The 5,521-nt window shown below is 57.0% G+C and overlaps 1 protein-coding gene across 2 annotated transcripts in view; it reads left to right on the top strand.

Moving 5' to 3' along the window:
- Nucleotides 1-5,350: 5,350 nt before the first annotated feature.
- ARFGAP1 (ARF GTPase activating protein 1) overlaps nucleotides 5,351-5,521 on the top strand; it is an 11,686-nt gene continuing 11,515 nt past the window's right edge. For both annotated transcript variants that reach the window (XM_024750361.1, XM_024750362.1), the window contains exon 1: nucleotides 5,351-5,500. The gene's annotated coding sequence lies outside the window, so the exon portion shown is untranslated. The remainder of the gene's footprint in view (nucleotides 5,501-5,521) is intronic.

Raw genomic sequence — 5,521 nt, 5'->3', positions numbered from 1 at the left:
CACCCTGCCTCCCCGTCGTGTTGGCCTTGGGGTCAGTGTGTCAGTGGCTGTTCCCAGTTGCCGCCCACCCCCTGGCCGGCCCTTCTCAGCCTCCCCGTGGCGCCAGGTCCTGTGTCCACCTGAAACCCCTCTTCCCTCCTGCCTCCAGGCCAAGTTCCTGCCTCTCTGGAGAGACGATCTGCCTGTCCACCTCCACCCATTCCCTCCCTCCTTCTAGCAGCAGCTCCCTCGAAGAGAAGAGGAGACAGGCAGAGCCCCACCCAGGCCTCCCCAGTGTTCGTACCACGCTGGCTGGGCTCATGCTGGGCCCCGGGGACACAGAGGGGAGCCACAAAATGCCCACCTCAACCTCGGCCACAAGGAGAGCTCACCTGACCTTCGGACTTCTGTTTGGGGTCCTTGCAGTCCTGGGAACCTGCCTCCCCTCTGGGGCTCCAGGGCTGGAGCTCGGGGCTTAGATGCCACAGATCAGCACAGTCCATCCCCTTGGCCTGTTATTAGTTTAGAAGTGGACACATGACCCAAGCTAGTGAATCTTGGGGTTTTAGCTGGGATGTGAACAGGGAGCTTACAGCCTTAGGAGCTGCATTTTGGGACCTTCGGATGAAAATGGAACAGCAGAGCAAAGATACAGAGAGAAACCTGGTCCTCAGTGATACAGCTGAGCTGCTGGATCAAGCCTCACCTGACAGCCAACTTACCACTGGACTTTTCCACATGAGCCAATAACATCCCTTTGTTGTTTAAGCCATGTGGGGTTGGGTTTTCTGTCTCTAACAACTAGCATCTGGATAGGCATGGGAGGGGCTAAGGCAGGGGGTGTGTGGGTCTTCCTGTCATAGCCCCCGGGATCTGAGCCCTCAGGCCTGCAGTCTGAGAAGCTGGCCCTGTCTCAATACACTCCTGGCCGTGACTCGTTAGCCTGTGTGACCAAGTGTCATTCAGCACAGCTGCAAGTTCCTGGGTGTTTTAGGAGGAACGACAGCTCTGGGTCAGGAGCAGTTGTGCTCCGTAGTGATGCACGGCCTCGTGAATTAGCAGGACCACATTCTGACATTCCTTCCATTTCCTTCATCCTGGGGCCCAGTTCTTCCTGTGCATCATTTAGAGGCAGCAACAGGGGTCGGATGGGTGGGCATTGCGGCACCCTCTGTGCGCCAGGGCCGGCATCGGGACCAACACTGCCCGGCAGGGGCCCCTCCCTCTCTTCCTACCAGCGCCCAGCAAACAGTCGGCTCCATCCGCATCGCTGGGACAGAGCGAATGATCCTGACCTCGAGCCCTCCCGCTGGGAAACTGGGGCTGTTTCCATGTACCTGAGGCCCTGTCAGCCTCAAGGTGGGTCTAACTGCTCCCTGGAGCCCAGCGGGGGCCGGGTGGCATAGGCATATCCCCTTAAACACTGGGAGAAACAGCCCTGCCCCCGAGCTGAGCCCAATATGAGAGAGATTTCAAGAGGAGTTAAGAGTCCAGAGAGAGACCGAGGGCTCTGGTGATATCCATGGCCGGCGACCACCTCTCCAGGCGGCCCTGGAGCGCTGGCCAGTCAATGGGATTAGATAGTCATTTCAAGATGCCCCCAAGGTCCTGCTATGCCCCAGCCTCCTGGAGGCCCACAGAATGGCTGATCTTTAAATATAGGCAGCGAGACTTCCTGAGAGCCACCCTCCCAGGGAGGGAAGGAGCCTTGTCCTCACAGGGCCCCACATGGCCCCTCCTCAGCCCAGTTCCTGGTTTCAGGAACACAGACCTGTGCGGGGCGGAGCAGTGCTCCTGGGGGCGAGGCGGACACAGCCCTGGCTTCACTTCTCCCCGCGCGCAGGAGCTCTGGACGAGCACTGCTGGCGTGCCTCCGGGGTCTGAGTAGCCTGGGCCCGCATCTGTGTGCTGCTGCCACTGGCCGGGGCCAGGGCGGCCTCTCCGACTCCAAGCTGCCGCCTCTGCCGCTGTGCAAAGCGGGTATGGCAGACCCTGCTTCTCTGGGAAGCCCTGTGGGCGGCGCCTCTTCTGGGCAGACCCCAAAGCCACACCTGTTGTCCCTGTGCGCGTGGGGGACTCAGTACAGTGACCTTGAGCCTAACGAGCCTTAAGGCACAGACCACACATGCACTACCGTGCACACATGTATACACACACGCACACACGTGCAAACCCAAACATGCTCACAGATGTGTACACTTACACACACGGCCCTCACCAGTCCTGGGTAGCCTCCGCTGCTTCTTTAGGCTCCGCCACCCCTGATGGCAGCTGGCTGGACCCCCGGGACCCGGCGGTGAGACCCTGACAGGGTCACGGTTGACCAGTGCTCACGGCCCAACCCAGTTTCTCCGTCACTTGCACGTGTCTGGAATGAAACTGACCTCTGAGACTGGTGCTGGGTCAGATCAGAGGACACAACTACACCCCCAGTGGACGCTCGGCCCACACGCCCTTCTACTCTGAGGAAGATGCTACACAGGCTGGGTACCAACCTCGCCTCCACCACGTGCTGCCCTTTCGACCTGGGGCAAATTGCTTACTTGTTCTGTGCCTCCGCTTCCTCACCTGAACAACAGGTGCACATCAGGAAGAGCTGCACTGCTGTGCCGTTTACACAAGATCTTCCTCATCGAGCCCAGGGCCTGACTTCAGACGAGCAGGCAGGAAGCGTGGGCCCCGGCCTAGGAGGGGAATTGGGGTCCTCCTTTCACAGATGGGGAAATTTCACAGATGAGTCCAGGAGGCAGCAGCGATGTGTCCCGGGTCCCACGGTGACTTCACGGGTGAACTCGTGTGGTCCAGGCCAGCCCCAGCCTCGCGCAGCCATTTACCCCGAGGTTTGCATATCGCTGCCCTCGTATTCCCTTCAGTTTTACTCATATCATATCGAGAGCTTCAGCAGCCCTGGGGAGGAAACCACAAAGATGATCACATTACTCTAACTGGAAATTAATGTACTGCCGGCAGGTCTAGAAGAAAAACAAATTATCTAAATATTTCAGATGGGGTAATAAAACATTTCCAGTTTGCAGCTGCGTGTTCTGCTCCATTCACCACTTCAGTGCCCAGACTGATCCTCTGTTACTTGGTCACTGAGCCAGCCTTGAGATGGCAGAGAGAGGCAGGGGCACCACGGATGCTGTGAGGAGGCAGGCTTGCCCTGTCCTTGCAATGGCCACCTCCCTGCTCTTGGCCCCGGGGACGAGCGTAGCCGCAGGGCTCCAGAGCCTGGGGTGGAGTAGGGGTTGAGCTTTTAGCTTTATGATCAGAAAACTGAAAGTTCAGCCTCTGCTCGTTGTCTGCACTAGCAGTGCCAAATGATGGCTTCCGCTGTGCCCTTTCAGGGACCACCTTCCCTCTTCCTCTCCTCCCTTTCAACATCCTTCATAGCCCGCTTCCTCCGGGGAGCCCACGTGAGGAATCCAGCACGTGGCTCTCGCTCTCTGAACTTGTGGAACCCACACAGTCCCAGCCCCAGGGTCTCGTGCCGAAATCTACACTGTCTCACGTTGTCCTTGTGTAGACCCTATGGGTGCCCCGTGCACATCACCTCAGTCCTCTTGTTTCTGTGATGCCAGTGGCTTCTCACTGCAAGCCCTGCTGGCTCCTTCCCGAGGGCTTCCCCTGGCTGCACGAGGTGCTTATGCTAAGCTGGGCACAGGGTGGGCTGGAAGGGCCAGGAAGCTAAGATAACCCTCCAGGGCAGCTTTCAACCAGCAATGGAGGGAAATGCAAATGAGATAACCCAGCATACATGCCAGACACTGGAGCTCTCACACTGCTGGTGGGGTGTGAGATGGTACAGCCATTCTGAAAGACTGCTTCACAATTTCTTATGAGGTTCAACATACACCTCCCCGATCACCCAGCAGCCTAACTTCTAGGTAATTATGCACAAGAAATGTTAAAATACACCCATGTGAATTTCGGGGCAGCTTTATTCACAATACCCAAGACTCAGAAATGACTCCACTGTCCAATACGTGAACGGATAAACAAAGAGTTATATTCAGGGCTTCCCTGGTGGCGCAGTGGTTGAGAGTCCGCCTGCCGATGCAGGGGACACGGGTTCGTGCCCTGGTCTGGGAAGATCCCACATGCCGCGGAGCGGCTGGGCCTGTGAGCCATGGCCGCTGAGCCTGCGCGTCCGGAGCCTGTGCTCCGCAACGGGAGAGGCCACAACAGTGAGAGGCCCGCATACAGCAAAAAAAAAAAAAAAAAAAAAAAAAAAAAAAAAAAGAGTTATATTCATTTAACGGAATAGTATTCAGCAATAAAAAGGAATGAAGTGCTGACACGCTATGACATGGATGAACCTTGAAAACATTATGCTAAGTGAAAGAAGCCATTCAGAAGAGTACTTATTGCATGATTCCATTTATATGAAGTTCTAGAACAGGTAAACTAAAAAATGGGGATAAAAGTAAGAACAGTGGTTGCCTGTCATGGAAATGTTCTATAATTGATCATGGTGGAGGTTACACTGCAGTATGCATTTCTCAAAACTCATTGAACGTAAATTGTTGAATGTAAATTATACCTCAGTAAAAACGTTCGTACTTGATCACTCCAAAAGTTCCATAGATCAATGAAGAATATGTGGAATACACGTAAGAGCACAGAATAAAAACAAAACCAAAAATCGCTTGCAGTTATACTCCCCAGAGATCATCACTCTGGACAGTTTTCTTTCTACAGTCATATTTCCCATATTCGGGATCCACACTGCTTTGCAGCCTGCTTGCAACGTCTCCAGCTGTCCTCCGTGCCCACCCCCTACCCTTCTCCACCTCAGACTGCACCGGTGGGCCTGGCCAGTGGGAGGCAAAATCGGGAGACCAGAGGGTGAGAGGCCAGAGAGGCCGGTATTTATTCCCGTGCCGCCTTCTACTAGGTCGCCTTGGGCTGGTCATGCCCTCAACAAAAGATGACAGCTCCTCTTGGGCAGTGGCCCTGAGAACACTGCCCTTCCCGAGTCCGGGAACCCCTCCTTCCCTCTTTTCCTTGGAGTCTGCTGACGTCACAGCTCTGCTGCTCCAGCCCTGGGTTCCCGCAGAATTCCTGCGGTGCCCTAAACCCGCGCATACCCTGCTAACCAGCCCCCTTGTGAGTAAACGCCCATGAATCGTTCTAATTTGAGCAGGCCATCAGTTTCCCGTCTGATCCTGACGGCGCACCGCTGGTGAGCACGGCTGTCGGTCCCCACGCTACCGCGGTCCCCGCTGGACTAGCAGCTCCGACACACTAGCCCGGAGGAGGACGCGTCCCCATAGCTACGGGGTGAGGCAGCGCTTCCGGCCAAGCAGGCGGGGAGGAAGGCCCGCCCCCGCCGGCCCGTCCCCGGCTTCCCGTGAGGCGTTGCGAGGCGCGACGTAGCCGGAAGCTGGTGGCGGTGGGGTGGGTGGTCGGCGGTCGTCCTCGGTGCGGTTCGCGGCGCGGCCGACCCCGGCCAGGACCCCGGCCCTGACCCTGGCCTGAGCCGGCCCGACCCGGCGCGCAGGATCGAGCCCTCCGCCCGGTAAGCGCGCGGCCGAGGCCC

This window comes from Neophocaena asiaeorientalis, unplaced genomic scaffold, assembly GCF_003031525.2.
Source record: "Neophocaena asiaeorientalis asiaeorientalis breed wild unplaced genomic scaffold, Neophocaena_asiaeorientalis_V1.1 scaffold606, whole genome shotgun sequence".
In the NCBI taxonomy this organism is placed as follows: Eukaryota; Metazoa; Chordata; class Mammalia; order Artiodactyla; family Phocoenidae; genus Neophocaena; species Neophocaena asiaeorientalis.
The sequence above is the reverse complement of the archived record's forward strand: the minus strand, read 5'-3'. Positions and strand labels throughout refer to the sequence as shown.